Source organism: Pelophylax lessonae, assembly GCF_965119305.1.
Source record: "Pelophylax lessonae genome assembly, chromosome: 2".
NCBI lineage: Eukaryota > Metazoa > Chordata > Amphibia > Anura > Ranidae > Pelophylax > Pelophylax lessonae.
The window spans coordinates 320,135,765-320,153,935 of NC_138769.1; positions in this window are offsets into that span (position 1 = coordinate 320,135,765).

The window sequence follows — 18,171 nt, forward strand, 5'->3', positions numbered from 1 at the left end:
TAAGCCATACAACATGGGTGAAATTTGGACTAGATAGGTGTGGGAGCAAAACAGATGCTCAGGACAAGGAGACATTAATATAACGAACCTAGAAGTGCCGCACACAGGTTCCTGGCCTATTCCATGTTTCTTTCTTTTTTTTTTTTTTTTTTATCTTCCCGGTTTTTCCCATGCCTTTTTTTGTTTTTGGGGTTCTCCCTATCTCCTCCTCTCCCTCTCTTTCTGGGAGGGGGGAAAGTTAAGATGTGCGGAGGTCCCTGGTATCCCCACACCCGCCTCGAACATTTGCTTTGTTGAGATATGGGCGTTTTTTCTGCATTTTTTCTGTTTTATTTTTTATATGTCCTTACTATCTGAGTCGCCCTCGTAGGGGAAGGGGGGGGGGTTACCTTGTGTGTGATTTGTTTTTATTTTTTCGTGTTTTTCTTATGGGGGAACTGTGGTGTGTGTTTTTGGAGTTTTGCTTCACAGGAAAGTTGGATATTATATATTTGTATCTGTAGAGATCAACTATAATTTCACAAGGTGTTTTTTTTTATTTTTGTTTTGCTTCTGTTCGTGCCCCCGCCAGCCATGGAGGGCCGGAGCACGATCTTAAGGGTCACGAGGGAAGGGGGCACTGAGGTAGAGGTAATTTGAGAGTGTTCCCTCACTTCGTGCGGGACACGCTTAAGACATAAAAAAGAAGATATGTGAGACTTAATAATACAGAATTTAAATCACTATTAGGGTGTATACAGAGGGTATAGTGACTCAGGGAATAGTTATGGTTAATAGCAACTAGAAGTGAGTAAGAGAGATCTTCCCAGGACCTAGCTCAAGTCTGAAGGGTTAAGATGGAGTTGAGGGGAGGGTAAATGTTTTGCAGAAGGGGGGGTGAGGGGGCCCCGGGGCCCTCAGGAAGGGAGATGGGGGGAGGGGATTCCATAGAGTGATAGGAGTAGAAGGCACAAGCAAGGGATCTGACTATGTAGCAATCAAGTCCCCTTTATCTGCGACCTGGCTCGGGGTAGTTTGACGTTTGACTCCAACCCAGGGGTGCATATGGGCCTCGAGAGAACCGCTCCCCTAGGGGAGAGGGGTGACGTTTCGGCTGTACAGGGCCGAGACACCTTTTGTAGGAGGAAGGCTGGGAAAGTCAAACCTTGAGTGGGTTCATTATCATACTTAGGGTCCATTAGATTGGGAGGTGTAAGAGGGGGTCTCTGGGGGGGGGGGGGGGAGTAGGACATTGACATTATGTAAAGGGAGGCGATCGTCTGCCGAGTCAGAGCTCCTCTAGCTGGACACTTAAAATGTATAGTTTTACTGTCTGTCAGTGATAAGATAGGGACTACATCCTTACACCACGGTAGGGGTGAGAGGGAGTAGAGCCCATTTTCTTAGCTCCAATTTTTGGAGCTTAGCCTTTTCTTTTTTTTTTTTTTCTTCTCTTGTTCTTGAAGGAGAGTGTCCAGGTACAGTGGCTTGCTCGCAGGGTTTTGGGAACCACGGCCCCCTCAGTAGATAGCGCCTGGTTGCGCTGGTTTAGATAACGATTAGAGGGGGGTAGGGGTAGTGGGTATTAAATAGTATATACATACTTGTGTGGGTGAAGGGGGGTTTCTTTTCTTGTCATTTTTTTTTTTTTTTTTTGTGTCTTGCTTTTTCTTTCCTCACATAGGTTGTGTGGCCGTGGGGGGCGGGGGACCGTCCACAATGGCGGCTGGAGGTGGGGCGACAGCAGGTTGTAAGATTACGACCTATAATGTGAGGGGACTATCAACCCCACAGAAGCGTAGGAGACTTATGGGGGATCTAAAACGAGATGCTACACAAATAGCTTTCATTCAGGAGACCTACTTCCGTAAAGATGCAGTACCAAAATTGTACAATAAAGACTTTCCATGGGTTTACCATGCTACATCCCCTATTGCTAAATCAAAGGGTGTGAGCATCTTAATATCAAGTGCTATGAATTGGACTCTAAAAGAAGAATTGGCTGACCGAATGGGTAGGTTTGTGTTGGTGAAGGGGTGGATAGGACGGGTCGAGGTAACCCTCGTAAATGTCTATTTTCCCAACTATGAGCATGTAATGTTTTTACAGAAAATGATTCCAGTTGTCTTGGAATTCCGGGAAGGGCACTTGGTGATGGGAGGTGACTTTAATTATGCCCCAGAACCTCTGTTAGATACCTCCAAAAGAAGCTCATATATGTCATTTGCTAAATTACGAAGGCTGCAAAAAGAGATTTCCCTCCTGGGCTTCATCGATCCATGGAGGCTGATGCACCCAGGAGAGAGAAATTACACTTTCTATTCTCCAATCCACAAGGCATATAGTAGGATTGACAGAATCCTGGTTACCCAGGCAGACCTGCCGTTAGTGACAGACTCAGATATCGGAGATTTTTCAATCTCTGACCATTTTCCGGTGTATGTGAGTATAGAATGGGAATCAAAAAACTGTAGTCCAAGATCATGGCACATAAATGAGGCCTTATTACAATCCTCGGAAGCGGAGGGGAAGATAGATGAGGCGTTAAATAACTACTTTTTAGAAAACACATGGGAGTCGCTCTCACCTTCCACGATCTGGGAAGCGCACAAGTGCGTGATAAGAGGGGTACTGATTCAGTTGGGTGCACAGTGTAAAAGAGAGCGGGAGGCGAAAATTAAAGAATATCTAACTAAAATTGAACAGCTGAGTAGACAGCATAAGAGAACGCTTGCGGAAGCTCACTTGATCCCTCTCATGCGGGTAAGAGGAATTGAATCAGATACTTTTCCAAAAGACAGTACGAAATATGTTATGGTTGAAAAGACACCTGTATGAATATGCAAATAAACCAGGGGCGATGCTGGCACGAGCATTGAGGGGCCCAAAAAGACGAACTCAAATTTTACGTCTTCGAAATACAAAAGGTGGGGAGGTTCACACTTCAGCTGACATAGCAGAAGAGTTCTGCTCTTTCTATCGGTCACTATATAACCTACCGGAAATAGGGAGTAAGAAAAGTCCAGAGAAGGGGAAGCAGATAGAGGAGTATTTACGAGACTCGGGCATGCGTACACTTTCAGAAGACCAAGTACTGACATTGGAAGGCGAGATATCGGGGGAAGAGCTGGCCTCTGCGATCTCACAGACCAAGGCACATAAGGCACCTGGCCCAGATGGCTTTACTTTAAGTTATTACAAGAAATTTGGGGAGCGTTTAAAGAACCCCCTACCATCACATTTCAATGAAGTGGGAAGAAGAGCGGCGTTCCCGTTGGATTCTCTACGGGCGCATATTACTTTAATACTTAAAGAAGAGAAGGACCCCCTGTGTTGTGGCAGCTATCGCCCGATATCCTTGATAAATGTAGACACGAAACTATACGCAAGAATATTAGCAAATCGGCTCTTACCATATATGGCAGACTTGGTCCATTTCGACCAAGTGGGCTTTATTCCTACCCGGGAGGCCCGGGATAATACAATCCGAGCCATAGATTTAATACATCTGGCACGTACATCACGGAAGAAGATGGTTCTCTTCGCAGCAGATGCGGAAAAGGCCTTTGACAGGGTGGCGTGGGATTTTATCCGGGCCACCCTGTCATACATAGGCCTGGGACCACAAATGCTGCAATTTATACTGGCACTTTATACGGTCCCTATGGCTGCGGTTAGGGTAAATGAATGGAGGTCAAGTTACTTCCCTATCTCTAATGGCACACGGCAGGGGTGCCCTTTATCCCTGCTTATATTCATGTTGTGTCAGGAACCCCTATTGTGCAGAATTCGGAGTTCTCCAGATATAGTGGGAATCCAAAGCGGGGGGGAACAACACAAGGTGGCCGCGTTTGCGGATGACCTGCTGTTTTTTGCTACTAACCCTTCTCTTTCATTACCAAATATTCTAGATGCCCTGAAAACATACAGTGGGTTCTCTAACTACAAAATTAATGTAACTAAATCAGCGGCACTCAACGTATCATTATCTGACCAAGACGAGAGAGCACTTCGAACAGCGTTTCCGTTTCAATGGGCCTCCGATACGCTGAAATACTTAGGGATACAGTTAACAGCAGATCCCGCGGATCTCTATAGAAAGAATTACCTTCCGCTTGTAGGAAAGATTAAAGCAGATCTTAGAATATGGCAGCTGTTGGTAGTGACGTGGTTTGGGCGCTGTAGCGTTATTAAAATCAATGTGTTACCCCGTATCTTGTATTTAATGCAGACAATTCCAATACCAGTTCCAAAAGAATTCTTTCAATCAATCAAGGCAGTGGCGGTTTTAGGCGCGGGCGAACGGGGCGGCATTTTTTCATAACACGTGGGGGGCGGCATGCCCGGGCCGCGGACCGGTAGCGGTCCGTGGATCAAATGGTACTGGACCGCCCGAGCCCCATTCGCCCATGCCTAAAACCGCCGCAGCCGACTCCGAGCCGAGGAGCAGAGCATTGCTCCCCCCCCGAGCCCGCCCATTGTGTGACAATAGCGAATGAAAATTCGCTATTGTCACACTGATCCTCCTCCTGGCCAATCAGGGAGTGGGTCCTCCCGCTTCCTGATTGGCCGAAAGGCAAACCCCACACCATTGGCCGAGGAGGAGGCGCCGTGGGAGGACTGAAGAGACGTGAAGAGAAGGGAGGTAAGTGCTGTGCACGGACGCTGGCGCTCTGCATTGAAAATTGGCACTCTGGCATGGCATCTCCACATTGAAAGGGGGCAATGCTGTGGCATCTCCACATTGAAAGGGGGCAATGCTGTGGCATCTCCACATTGAAAGGGGGCATTGCTGTGGCGCTCTGCATTAAAGGGGGCATTGCTGTGGCGCTCTGCATTAAAGGGGGCATTGCTGTGGCGCTCTGCATTGAAAGGGGGCATTGCTGTGGCGCTCTGCATTGAAAGGGGGCATTGCTGTGGCATCTCTACATTGAAAGGGGGCATTGCTGTGGCGCTCTGCATTAAAGGGGGCATTGCTGTGGCGCTCTGCATTGAAAGGGGGCATTTCTGTGGCGCTCTGCATTAAAGGGGGCATTGCTGTGGCGCTCTGCATTAAAGGGGGCAGTGCTGTGGCACTCTGTATTGAAAAGGGGCAATGCATTTATTGGGGGCAACAATGCTGTGGCACTCTGCATTTATTGGGGGCAACAATGCTGTGGCACTCTGCATTTTTTGGGGGCAACAATGCTGTGGCACTCTGCATTTATTGGGGGCAATGCTGTGGCATTCTGCATTTATTGGGGGCAATGCTGTGGCACTCTGCTTTTATTGGGGGCATTGCTGTGGCACTCTGCATTTATTGGGGGCATTGCTGTGGCACTCTGCATTTATTGGGGGCATTGCTGTGGCACTCTGCTTTTATTGGGGGCATTGCTGTGGCACTCTGCTTTTATTGGGGGCATTGCTGTGGCACTCTGCTTTTATTGAGGGCATTGCTGTGGCACTCTGCTTTTATTGAGGGCATTGCTGTGGCACTGCATTTATTGGGGGCAACAATGCTGTGGCACTCTGCATTGGGGGCAATGCTGTGGCACTCTGCATTTATTGTTATGTTGTCATGTTTTTTTTTTTGGGGGGGGGGCCGGGAGGGAGTCTTGCCCGGGGAGTAATTTAATGTAGAACCGCCACTGAATCAAGGGCATACTCCGCGCCTATATTTGGGCAAACAAATCCCCTAGAATTAAGATGCAGACGTTGGCCTTACCCAAAGTAAGAGGTGGGATTGGATTACCAGATATCCTGAGATATTACAGGGCGGTCCATATAGTAAGGGTGGTAGACTGGCACTGCAATAAACTTACCAAACGATGGGTGGATTTAGAGAATGAGGAAACAGGACAGCTAACCCCCCCAGCCCCATGGTCGGTGTTTGAATCTAAAGATGCTATTCTCAAACATCCTACAGTGGGAGCGACTATAAAAGAAAATAAGAGAATTTAGTCACATTGGAGGGTAGCCCCGGGTCTATCTCCGATGACACCGATCTTGGGGAACCCGGATTTTCCCCCGGGGTGTATAAATGCCAGAATCCGTAGGTGGGCTCAGGATGGTAAAAGGCGCCTATGTGATATATGGCAAAATGGGCCTATGCCCTCCCTAGAAGAACTTAGGACAGGTGCAGGAGAATCGCTAGATTATTTTAGCCTTTATCAGCTGTATAATTATATTAGATCAGTTCGGCAGAAAGGGTATGCACCACGAGAGCCAACGGATCTGGAAAATGTGTAGAACAGGTAACGCGACGGGCCAGGCTGCGGGGGGACAGTCCCCATACCCCTCCTGGCGTACGGTAATATAGTATGGAATACATCTTCATACGAAGAAATGTTGGGAATGAGCGCATAAAAGTATAAAAATTTTTTTTTTTTTTTGTGTTTTTCGGTTTAATTGGGGGGAGGAGGGAGGGGGAGGTAAGGGGGGTGGGGTTTGGTCAGAACATGACAATGTTTGTTTGAAATGTATGTATATATAAAAAATCACCAATAAAGATATAAATTAAAAAATAAAAAAAAATAAAAAAGTCAGAAACTCCTGAACTATTAGGAGGTCTGCTTTCAGTTTTTGATATGATTCCGCCACTACCAGGATGTCGTCCAAGTAGGGGGTGATCATGATGGACCTTAGTCTTAGCGGGGCTAATGCTTCCCCCAGGACCTTGGTAACGATCCGGGGGGCTGAGGATAACCCGAAGGGCAGTGCCTGAAATTGGTAGTGTTTGACTTCTGGTCCTAACTTCACTGCCAATCTCAGGAATTTCTGGTAAGACTTGTGTATAGGAATGTGAAAATACGCATCCTTTAAAGAGGAAGTAAACCCTCCTCTACAACTTGTACCTATAGGTAAGCCTATGATAAGGCTTACCTATAGGTACTGTAAATATCTCCTAAACATGTACCGTTTAGGAGATATTTACCTTACATGTCGCCAGTGACGTCACTGGCGCATGCGCTCTGAAGGAACGGCCGATCGTGCCGTTCCTTCAGAGCCCCGTGCCGTGACTGTCGGCTCTAGCGCGCGTGCGCGGGAGTGACGTCACCGCGGCTCCGGCCAATCAGATGGCCGGATGCCGCGATCCTGGAAGACGGGCGACTAGACATGTCGCCCGTCATAGAGGTGAGTGAGCGGCACGGCGGGGGCTCGTTCTGAGGTAAGTATTGCATAATGAGCTAATATGCGATGCATACTAGCTCATTATGTCTTTCTTTTGCAGGGTATAAAAAAAAAACTCAAACGAGTTTACAACCTCTTTAAGTCCAGGGTTGCCATGTAACACCCTGGATACAGCAGGTTCCTTATGGAGTATATTGACTCCATGCGAAAATGTTTGTATGTTATCGAGAGATTCAAATTGCGTAAATTCAGGATCAACCGATAACTCCCTGAAGGTTTCCGTATCACAAAGATGTGAGAATAAAACCCTTTGCCCTGTTCTTCCTTGGGGACTGGGATTATCACCTCTTGATCTTATAAGTCCCCTAATTGGAGACTCAGGGCGGTGGCCTTGGTTGGATCCCTGGGTAAACATATAACCAAGGTTCTTTCTGGAGGCTGGAAACAAAATTCCAGCTTGTGCCCTCTGCCTAACAGGTCCAGAATAAAAGGGCTGGAAGTAATTCCCATCCACTGAGGGAGGAAGGCCCTTAATCTCCCCCCCACTCTGAGAAGGGAGTCATTGGGGCTTGTTGGGGTGTTGAGGAGGGTTAAACAAGATGTTCCCCCTCCCCCTACCTTTATGCCCAGTCCAGTGCTTCTTGAAAGTTGGCTGAGGCTCACTAGATCTCTGCTGTTTGCCCCTGCCTCAAATTCTTTTGGGTATAAGGGTACTTTCTCCTTTCTGGAAATGCTTTCTTTTTATCAGCCGTGCGTTCCAGAGCCTCTGTTAGGCCTGGGCCGAAAAGATGGTCGCCTGTAAAGGGAAGACCACAGAGGCGTGATTTAGAAGGTCCCCTGACCATGCTTTGAGCCATAGGCTTCGTCTGGCTGTTAGCCAAGGCTGAGGTTTTTGCTGCCATTCTTACCGCCTCGGCTGAAGAATCCGCTAAAAACCCCACTGCCTGAAATAGGAGTGGGAAAGATTTTACAATCTGTTCCCTAGGTGTTCCGGCAGATAGATGAGATTGAATTTGTGATAACCATAACTCTAGGTGTCTGGCTATGCAGGTGGATGCCAGGGCTGGCTTCAGACTCATAATAGAGGCTTCCCAAACTCTACGTAACGTGGTGTCAGTTCTCTTATCCATTGGGTCTTTTAGTGACCCAGAGTCCTCAAATGCCAAGTCTGTTCCCTTGGATATTTTGGCAAGAGGGGCATCCAACTTAGGGATTTTGTTCCATGGCTGCTCCTTGCTGTCGTCAAATGGAAACCTTCTTTTCAAATTTTTGGGAAAAAAAGGTTTCCTGTCAGGTGTATTCCATTCCGGTTTGATTGTATCCAACAGGGAGCTATGCACAGGAAAAACTCTAGCTTGTTTCTTATGGCTAGCATACATAAGGTCATGCTTAGAGAGTTGCACCTTCTCCTCCTCAATTTCCAAAGTGACATATACCGCTTTGAGTAGATCATCCACATCCTCCAAGCTCAGTTTAAAATTGGAGTTGCTCTGTCGCTCATTGACAGACGTAGTCCTCGTTGATTAATAACAACTCGGGTTATACTGCCCTCTACAGGAGTAGGACTAGACAGGAAAGAAAATGTTCTGGCCACACCCTAGGGGCAGTCCCAGAGGGTATATCCTCTCACTTCCTGCTACAGCAAATCAGTTTTTTTCTGTCTAGTTAGGAGTAAGGACCTAGATGCCTTGCTAGGATCTTCGGTCCTGGCAGGATTTTTTTCTTAGATTTTTTAGACAGCTCTTTTCTCCAGTTTCCTGTGAGATCGTCAAGCAAGTAAGCTGGAACTGGGCGACGGGCTGGATGTTGAGATCCAGTGGTCACCCCAGTTCAGCCTACGAGCGCGTGCAGGCCATAGCTCCGTGCAGGGTCGGCCGCGACATAGTCCCACTGGACAGGGACTGACCCTGCGAGTTAAACGTCTCGCCTGGACGCCTATGACCAACAGAGTCACGGCATCCATATTGGTCGACAGCCCCCCAACCCCGGTGGAGAGGGGTTCTGTCAGGAGTTGGCGCCCGCCTGGTTCCGGTATGGTGAGTAGTATGTTCCCCCTCTCCCCTTGTCGGGTTTGTGGTGGACGCGGGCCCCTCTCTGGCATGGTAGGATGGATCCCCCCTCTATCCTATAATAAGTCACAGATCCCCCAATTTGAGTGTGATTTTTGTGTAAAATAACCAGGAGGCTTGGTTTGGGAGCTGACGATCTAAAGTCATTGTAAAACTGTAAGGATGACTGAAGTCAGTGGCAGCACTAAAAGGGCGTTACTATTGAAGTATAAGGTATCCTACCTGTCAGAGGCACACAGGCTGATGCCTATGCCTGAGTACTGCAGTCCAGATTGCCATTCCTCCAGCTTCCACGGGCTGTACAGCACTGTTTTGTGGCACGGACCGCATGCGGCCCGCTAGGGTCCTGTACCGCAGGCCAGGCTGATCACCATCCAGGGTGAAGTTTGTGGGGCTGATGCACTCCCGCAGGCCGCTAGGCCGAATACAGCATCCCGCAGGCCGCTGCTAGCCGCCGCTATCCTAACAGGCCGCCGCCATTGTCTTGCAGATCACACGAGGCCGCCATATTGGCGTAGCCTCGTGTCTCCAGCATGGGGGCGGCCATGTTTGAGGTGACCAAACACCTCGTGGAGCCAGGGGGAGGCGCCGGAAGGCGTGTTAAGGGGCGGAGCCGCCTCCTTTACCCAGGAAAAAGGGCCAAAGACATCCTGTCTGTAACAGGACAGCACTGAGCAAGCTGATAGAAAACTTCTGTGCATCAGGGATGAGCCTTGGGGTCTCTCTCTCTCTGTGGGGTCCAAAAAGGCAGGTAACACTGAGGGGCGCTGTTGCGCTGGGGGATTGCAAAAAAAAAAAAAGTTTTTTACTTTGTCATTTTTTTTTTGTCGCTGGCAAATGTCTTATATAATCATTGACCCTGCCGCATATGTATTCCCACCTGATAGCCTCAAGGTGGCCGTAGGACCCTCCAGTACCCCACTTGTTTTTAATGCATTATCGGCAGTTTCGGAGTCTTTGGTATCCCGGGTGGAGGTGGCCTGTCAGGGACGGGGGTCAAGAAGCGACCCCCGCCTACCCCTATTTTTTATCTGATACTTCAGATACGGATTCGGAGCTGGTCAATGCAGCTGCAGGTCCCTCTTATGGGGCTGTTGTCTCAGGTAATGTCTCCTCAGCAGTGAGGAGAACGTTTCTGCCTCCGCCATAGCACAAGAGTGGTGGATGCACTAGTTGTGTCCGTCCGGGAAACCTTTAGTCTTGAGGTTACACCGGCAGAGGTAGCTGAGACTGAGATTCCTTTTTGGTACTTGTTAGCCTACCAAAAGGGAGAAGGATTTTCCTTTGGAAATAGCAGGGGTTCGTTTCAAAACGACCCCATTTGGGTAAACGCATGGCTAGGCGCTATCTGTTTGAGGAATCCCTCTTTAAAGGATAGATGGTACCACCTGTAGTGGACTCACCAATTTCCAAATAAAGCCACCGTTATCCCGTTGGAGGACGCTGCGTCCTTTAGGGATCCGGTGGATCGAAAAAGTGGAATCGGAATCCCGCGTCATTTTTTCCCTGATAGGGTCAACCCTTAGGTCAGTGGTTGCCATTTAGTTTGGTTGAGATTATAAAGGATCTCACTGGGGGCAAGAGCACTGTCTTGCCACAGACTGTTAGGATAGAGGACCTCGTAACTAACGAGGACCTTCCTTTTCTGCTCATGAAGAGTTTGTTTGTTCCGCGAGGGCGGGCGATAAGGCGAAACCCTCCAAAGCCCCTTCAGAGGGTTTTCAAAGGGCGCTGGTCGGCTAAACAAAAAGTCCGGCTCAGCCAAGCCTGAAGAATACAGCCTGATGCGCCCCTACCCATCTCTGGGGTGGGGGGATGTCTTCACCGGTTTCCGGATCCATGGCTTGCCAGAACCCCGGACTAAGGGGTTCGCGAGGTCATACGGTCAGGATACAGGATCGAGTTTCGATCACTTCCACCGGTGCGATTCTTCCCTTCTAACATTGAACGGTTTCAGGGGTTCTATTCGAACCTGTTCACAATGCCCAAGAAAGAGGGCAAGGTGCGTCCAATTTCTGGACTTGGGGAAAAATGGAGTCCATCCGAACAGTGGTGTCCTCCCTGCATCAGGGGGATTTCCTGGCGTCCATAGACATTTAGGATGCCTATCTTTAGATCCCCATCATCGCAGGACATCAGCGTTTTCTTCGCTTTCCCAAAGATCATCCCTGGTTCCCACCAGGAGACTGAACTATCTGGGCCTAATGTTGGATACATCCTGGGCAAGAGAGTTTCTCCTTGCGGAGAAACTCCAGAAGGTTCAGTCAACGATTCGGATGTTGCTGTCCGTCAATTGGCTGGGACTGATGGTGGCCTTCTTAGAGGCAGTACCGTATACCCAGTCTCATACCCGAATTCTCCTGAAGGAGATTCTTTTCTAATGGAATCAGAATTCCGATTCCCTGGACAATCGGATCCGGTTGAGCGAGCGGACCAGGGAGTCTCCGATGCTCAACCAGGGGAAGTCATTCCTTCCGATAGTATCTAGGTTACCAATAAGGGTATCGGAACTGAGAGCGATCAGATTTTGTCTGATTTACTGGACCGAGCAGCTCTAGAGCAGCCCGATTCGGATCCAATCGCACAATGCCATGGTAGTGACTTATGTCAAGAAAAGGGCACTTAGAGTGTCCTGGTGGCCATCGAAACAACTACCATCTTTCGTTGGACGGAACGGGTTGTTCCGGATCTCCCCGCAGTGTTCACTCCGGGGGTGGGAAATCGGCAGGCAGATTATTTCAGCCATCAGATTCTGGATCAAGGGGTATGGCCTCTTCATCCAGAGGTTTTTCACTAACTGTCCCTTCATTGGGGCACCCCGGATGTGGATCTGTTGGCACCTTGGCTCAACAGGAAGGTGCGGAGGTTTGTAGCTCGCACCCGTGATCCTCTAGCGGACGCAGCAGAAATGCTGATCGCCCCGTGGGGGCAGTATCAGCTACGGCATACCTTCCATCCTCTCAAGTTACTGCGGGAACTTCTGCGCAGGATAGAGGTGGAGGGAATTCCAGTTATTCTGTAAATTCCGGACTGACCTCGTCGAGCCTGGTACGCCGACTTGGTGAGGCTAGTCGCGGACGCTCCTTGGAGACTTCCTCTCAGGGAGGATTTGCGGTCTCAGGGACCGATCTTCCATCTTGCTTTACAATCGCTGGCTTAATGGCCTGGCCATTGAGACCCAGGTACTGAAGGGCAAGGGAGTGTCAGCTTCAGTTATTCCTACCTCTAGTTAAAGCAAGGAAAGCGACTTCCAGCACGTGGAAGTCTTATATTGCGTGGCAGAGGCGTAACTAGAACCTTCAGGGCCCCGATGCAAGAAACCATGAAGGGCCCCCCCAGATCCCTGGCCGGGGCCCTTCCCTTCAAGCCCAGGGCTCTTCCCACTAATCCTGGGGCTCTTTACTCTCGTTGCATGGCCTTTTATTACGGTCCCGCAGCAGGATCCTTTCACAAGTTCTGCAGTGGGCTCCCTTCCTGCAATCTTGGGGCCTCCCCACAGTGGTGCAATGCCAGGGCCCGGTCGCAAGTGTGACTTTTGCAATCCTGGAAGTTCACCCACTGGTTTGCTACTGGGCCCCCTGGAGCATGGGGCCCGGTAGCAATCGCAACCCCTGCAACCCCTGTAGTTACGCCCCTGTTGCGTGGTGTGAATCTCTTGGATTTCCCCCACATACCTATTCGGTGACCCGAATCTTGGTCTGTCTGCAACAAGGGGTTGAGCAGAAACTGTCCTTGAGCACGATCAAGGGTCAGGTTTCAGCGTTGGCAATCTTCTTTCAGAAACCTTTGGCTAATCATTCCTTGGTGCGGAATTTCATCCAGGGGGTGCGACATCTGGCTCCGCCAGTGCGTGCACCCTTACCGCCTGGGATCTTAATTTAGTGTGGTCGGTTCTTCAGAAACTTCTCTTTGAAGATATTAGGGAAATTCCCTTGCTTACATTATCCCAGAAGGTGGCCTTCTTGGTGGCCATTACTTCTGCACGCAGGGTGTCAGAACTGGCCGCATTATCTTGCCGTTCCCCATATCTGGTGGTTCATAGGGATAAGGTGGTTCTTCTTCCGAATCCATCCTTCCTTCCTAAAGTGGTTTTCAGAGTTTTCATCTGAATAAAAATATTGTGTTACCTTCCCCGTGTCCTAAGACTAGCCATCCTTGGGAGTTTGCATTACACTCCTTGGATGGGGTTCAGACAATCAGGGTACACTTGACTACTACGAACTTGTTTCGTAAGACGGACTCACTTTTTGTGATCACGGATAGCCCTAGAAGGGGGTTGCCTGTGTCTGCCGCGACCATATCTAGATGGACCAGTCAGACGGTGGTACAGGCTTATTCTATTAAGGGTCGGAATCCTCCGTTCCCTGTTAAGGCGCACTCTACTCGGGCGCCTAGTGTTTCCTGGGTCTTCCGCCATCAGGCGTCAGCGATCCAGGTTTTCAAGGCGATGACTTGATCGTCGGTTCATACCTTTCCATCATTTTATAAAGTTGATGTGATGGCATCGTCAGATGCCTCCTTTTGGCCGCAAGGTTCTGCAGGCCGCAATCTGAGGAGACTGTTGGTCTACCTCAAGGGTTTGTTGGGTTTTTCACTTAGGTCTCATCTTTTTGCTCGATGAGTCCTTGATGCTTCTGGTTGGCTCCGGTTGGGCCTTCTGGATTTTGATTTCCATTTTCCCACCCCTCATTTGTGGTACTGCTTTGGGACGTCCCGAGTTGTTATTAATCAACGAGGACTACGTCTGTCAATGAGCGACAGAGAAAAATGGATTTTTGTAAAATCTTACCGTAAAATCCTTTTCTCTTAAGCTCATTGACAGACGTAGTACCCGCCCCTCTGTTTTTGATTTGGGTTGGGTTAAATTCTCTAAACACTGCTTTGTGACATAACTGATTTGCTGTAGCAGGAAGTGAGAGGATATACCCTCTGGGACTGCCCCTAGGGTGTGGCCAGAACGTTTTCTTTCCTGTCTAGTCCTACTCCTGTAGAGGGCAGTATAACCCGAGTTGTTATTAATCAACAAGGACTACGTCTGTCAATGAGCTTAAGAGAAAAGGATTTTACGGTAAGATTTTACAAAAATCAATTTTTCCATATGAAATCCTTTCTTTAGGTTCCTCCCCCTGACCCGGATCCTTCCAAAGAGGAATGGGAGGACTCTGATTCCTCTTCCTCAAGGCCCTGTGCTGGCTTGGTCATAGTTGCAGGGATCTGAGCTTGGGTAGGAACCTGGGTTGGTGCCTGCATTTTTTCTATGAGGGTTCTAAATGAACTGAAAGTACTAGTCAGTTCATCTCTAACCAAGGACAGCAGCCTCTGAGTGGAGACCGTAGGGTCATCCCTGACCAAATTCTCTATACAAGTACGGCACACTGTTTTGTTCCAAGTGGAACTTAATTTTGCTCCGCATACTGCACATTTCTTTTTGGGGGCCTGTGGTTGGACCTTGTCCTGAGCCTTGGTCTAAAGATAGGAAACAAAACACACATTTTTAGTTGGGGATTTTGTGCCCCCCCTCCCCCCTCCACCTCGTGGACAGGTAAGGAAATAGTGCTCTTTAACCGATCCCTTTTAAAAAGCAGAGGAAGGGAAATAAATACGGAGTCCCTAACAGGTATATGCAAATAGGGTCCACACATCCCCCCTTGCTTACCTGTGAGGTGCCGATGCCAGAGCCGACTTCTACCGCCTGTGTGGTTGCTGCCGCGGGATCCATCGCTCTGTCTGGTGGTCACAGCGTGTGCTGTTTCACCTAACACCGGTCGCCCATTTGTCTCTCTGTTCACGCCTCCGGAAACTGGAACGAGGGTTTCCTGGCGCCCGCGGATGACGTCACTGCGCCGGAAGCAACGTGTGTCACTTCCTGTGAGGCCAGAGTGGAAGCGCCTGAGTTCCGCCCCCTCCGTTTTGGCGCCAAATTCAAACTTTTTCGAAGTCGGCGGTGCCACGGGTACACAGCGTGTGCTGCTCCAAGGGCCCTGCCAGAAACGGAGCGGACTCCCCCTGCGCTCCACCTGACTTCATCCGCGGTCTTGCCAATGTGGCCTCGAGGACAGGAGACAGCGGTCAGCCCCTATTGCGGCACTAAGGGGTACCGCTATGGGCAGGAGAAGATGTTTATTCCCAAGTCTTTCCACGGACAGTCCAGGAGACCGGGAGCTTCAGTTCCAGGAACATGTTACCCCCTGTCCGGAGGAAACACTAAATACTGAAGGTGAGGACCAAGGGACCGCCTTTTTATTTAAATTTTGGAATGTGTTTCCTGTCCTGGGGGAGGAGCCCTAAGGTCTCATGGGCTGTCCTGGAAGACGTTTCTGAGAAAAATATGCGCTGTTACTGTAAAAATGACACTGGCAGGGAAGGGGTTAACTGTATTGGAGAGGGAGGGGTTAAGTGTGTCCTAGGGGCGTGTTTCTAACTGTAGTGGGACAGGTCTCCTATTGTAAAAACAGAGATCAACGGTTCTACATAGTAGAACCGTCTGATCTCCATTTTTACACAGGGGAGAATGATAGGCGGCTTGTTTACATAAGCCGCCCGCCTTTCTCCCGCTCTATCGACGATCGTAGTGTGACCGGCGGACATCGGGTCCGCCGGTCACACGCGTGGACTCCTCCGTGAACGAGCCGCGGCAGGCGTGCGCTCGCCCGCTATTGGCTCACGAACCGGTCACAGGCTAGTGACGTATATATATGTCAATTTGCCTGGCCGGGGCTGACCGCCGCAGTATATCAACTTGCGGCGGTCGGCAAGCGGTTAAGTGTTCTGGTATGGCAAGACCACTTACTGTTATCTCACATATATATTCTTGTTGTTATAGCCAAATTTACCACCCTAACTCCTCCCACAGTTTTTACACTACATAGACAGTAATATACCGAAACGTGCGGATTGTTCCCTATTGGTGTGCTATAACTTTGTGGAACGTTTTGCCAAATGGTTCGCAAAATATCGGCGTTTTTGTGGCAAAATTGGTCCCATAGGAATGAATGGCAGAATGTTCAAAACTAGAGTGGGAGCTGAAAAATCAGGACATGATTTCTAAACTGCCAGCACTCCCTCATTTTCAAGCCCACCTACACAAATCTTATATCAAAACGTTCAGCTATCTCTGCTGCCACTAAAAATGTTCACGGCTAAGCCATAGTCCTGATAGTTTTTACAATATGACCATTGGTTTGCAACTCACGCCGCCTATTGACATTCATTGAAACTCCACTCTAGCCACCTCAGATTTGAAGGGCAATTTCTAAACTGCGACTGTGCCTTCATTTTTAATATTTCAGAGACCTACTATACATCAAAATGTAGGCCTGGGTCTTGTGATTCTCACAATATAATGCTCTTCGCTATAGGATTTATAGTTTTGAAACTACAACCGTTTGAACATGGCAACCACCAGTAAAGTGAGCAAGTTGGAGCAGTTTGTTTTTAAATGCTCTTCTCTGCCCTTGCTGTAGAGTGAGTTCCCATAAGAACCCAGGTGTGTGAGCAGCCAGCAGAGTGACAAAAGCTGGAGTGTGAGCTGAAAAATCAGGACATGATTTCTCAACTGCCACCATTACTGCATTTTCAAGCCCACCTACACAAATCTTATATCAAAACGTTCAGCTATCCCTGCTGCTACTAAAAATGTCCACGGCTAAGCCATAGTCCTGATAGTTTTCACAATATTACCATTTGTTTGCAACTCACGCTGTCAATTGACATTCATTAACCACTTAAGCCCCAGGAAGATTTTACCCTCTTCCTGACCAGGTCCTATTTTTTGATTCGGCACTTAGTGAGTTTTAATAGACAATTGCGCAGTTGTGCGACGCTGTACCCAAATGAAATTTACGTCCTTTTTTTCCCACAAACAGAGCTTTCTTTTGGTGGCATTTGATCACCTGTGCGATTTTTACTTTTTGCGCTATAAACAAAAAAAGAGCGACAATTTTGAAAAAATAACAATATTTTTTCAAACTTTTTTTATCAGAAATTCCCCCCCAAAAAAATGTAAAAATCAAAATGTTTTAACATTTTTGGCCAATTTGTTTTCTGCTACATATGTTTGGTAAAAAAAATCGCAATAAGCGTATTTTGATTGGTTTGCACAAAAATTATTGCGTTTACTAACTAAGGGAAAGATTTCTGTCATTTTAGTAATGTCGGCGATCTGCAATTTTTTTATTTTTTTTTGCGGAGCTGCGACATTGCGGCAGACAGATCGGACCCTTGACTGACATTTTTGGGGGTACCAGTAACATTACAACAGTAATCAGTGCTATACATATGCTATACATATGCACTGTTACTGTAAAAATGACACTGGCAGGGAAGGGGTTAAATGTGTCCCTAGGGGTGTGTTTCTAACTGTAAAGGGGCGTGGCTTTTCGTGTAACCACAGAGATATTCGATCCTACATAGCAGGACCGTATGATCTCTGCAGTTATAGGGAGAATGACAGGCGGCTTTGTTTACATTAGCCGTCTGCCTTTCTCCCTCTGCATTGGACGATTGCGAGTGACCGGCGGACATCCCCTATCGGGGGACGGAGACCTGGAAGGACGAGCGGCGACCCACCAGCACGGCTCCCGACAGCTACTGTTTTTGGCATGTACGGTCCGCACAAGCCCATTGTGCCGATTCATGTGAGTGCAATTCCACTTTGAATGTGAATCAATTAAAGGATAATAGCAGTGTCCACTTAGATGCCTCATTATCTTTATTCACATATCATGTCCATGGGATGGTGAGAGATCGATCCAGGAAGTGGCATTTTTTATTGAGGATTCAATGCTGGTTTAATGCTTCAGTGAGGTGAGAGGCCATCTGGTGGCTAAACGGTGGTGGTTTCACTTTTATATGGAAACATCTATCAAGCACTTTATTGAATTTTAAACCACGGTTATATTTATATTTTAGTGGACTCTTATGCACTTTGAATGCACTTCATGGACATTATATATTGCACCTAAGAGGAATATATATTGCACTGTAAGCGAGTTTATTGATTTATATGATGCAC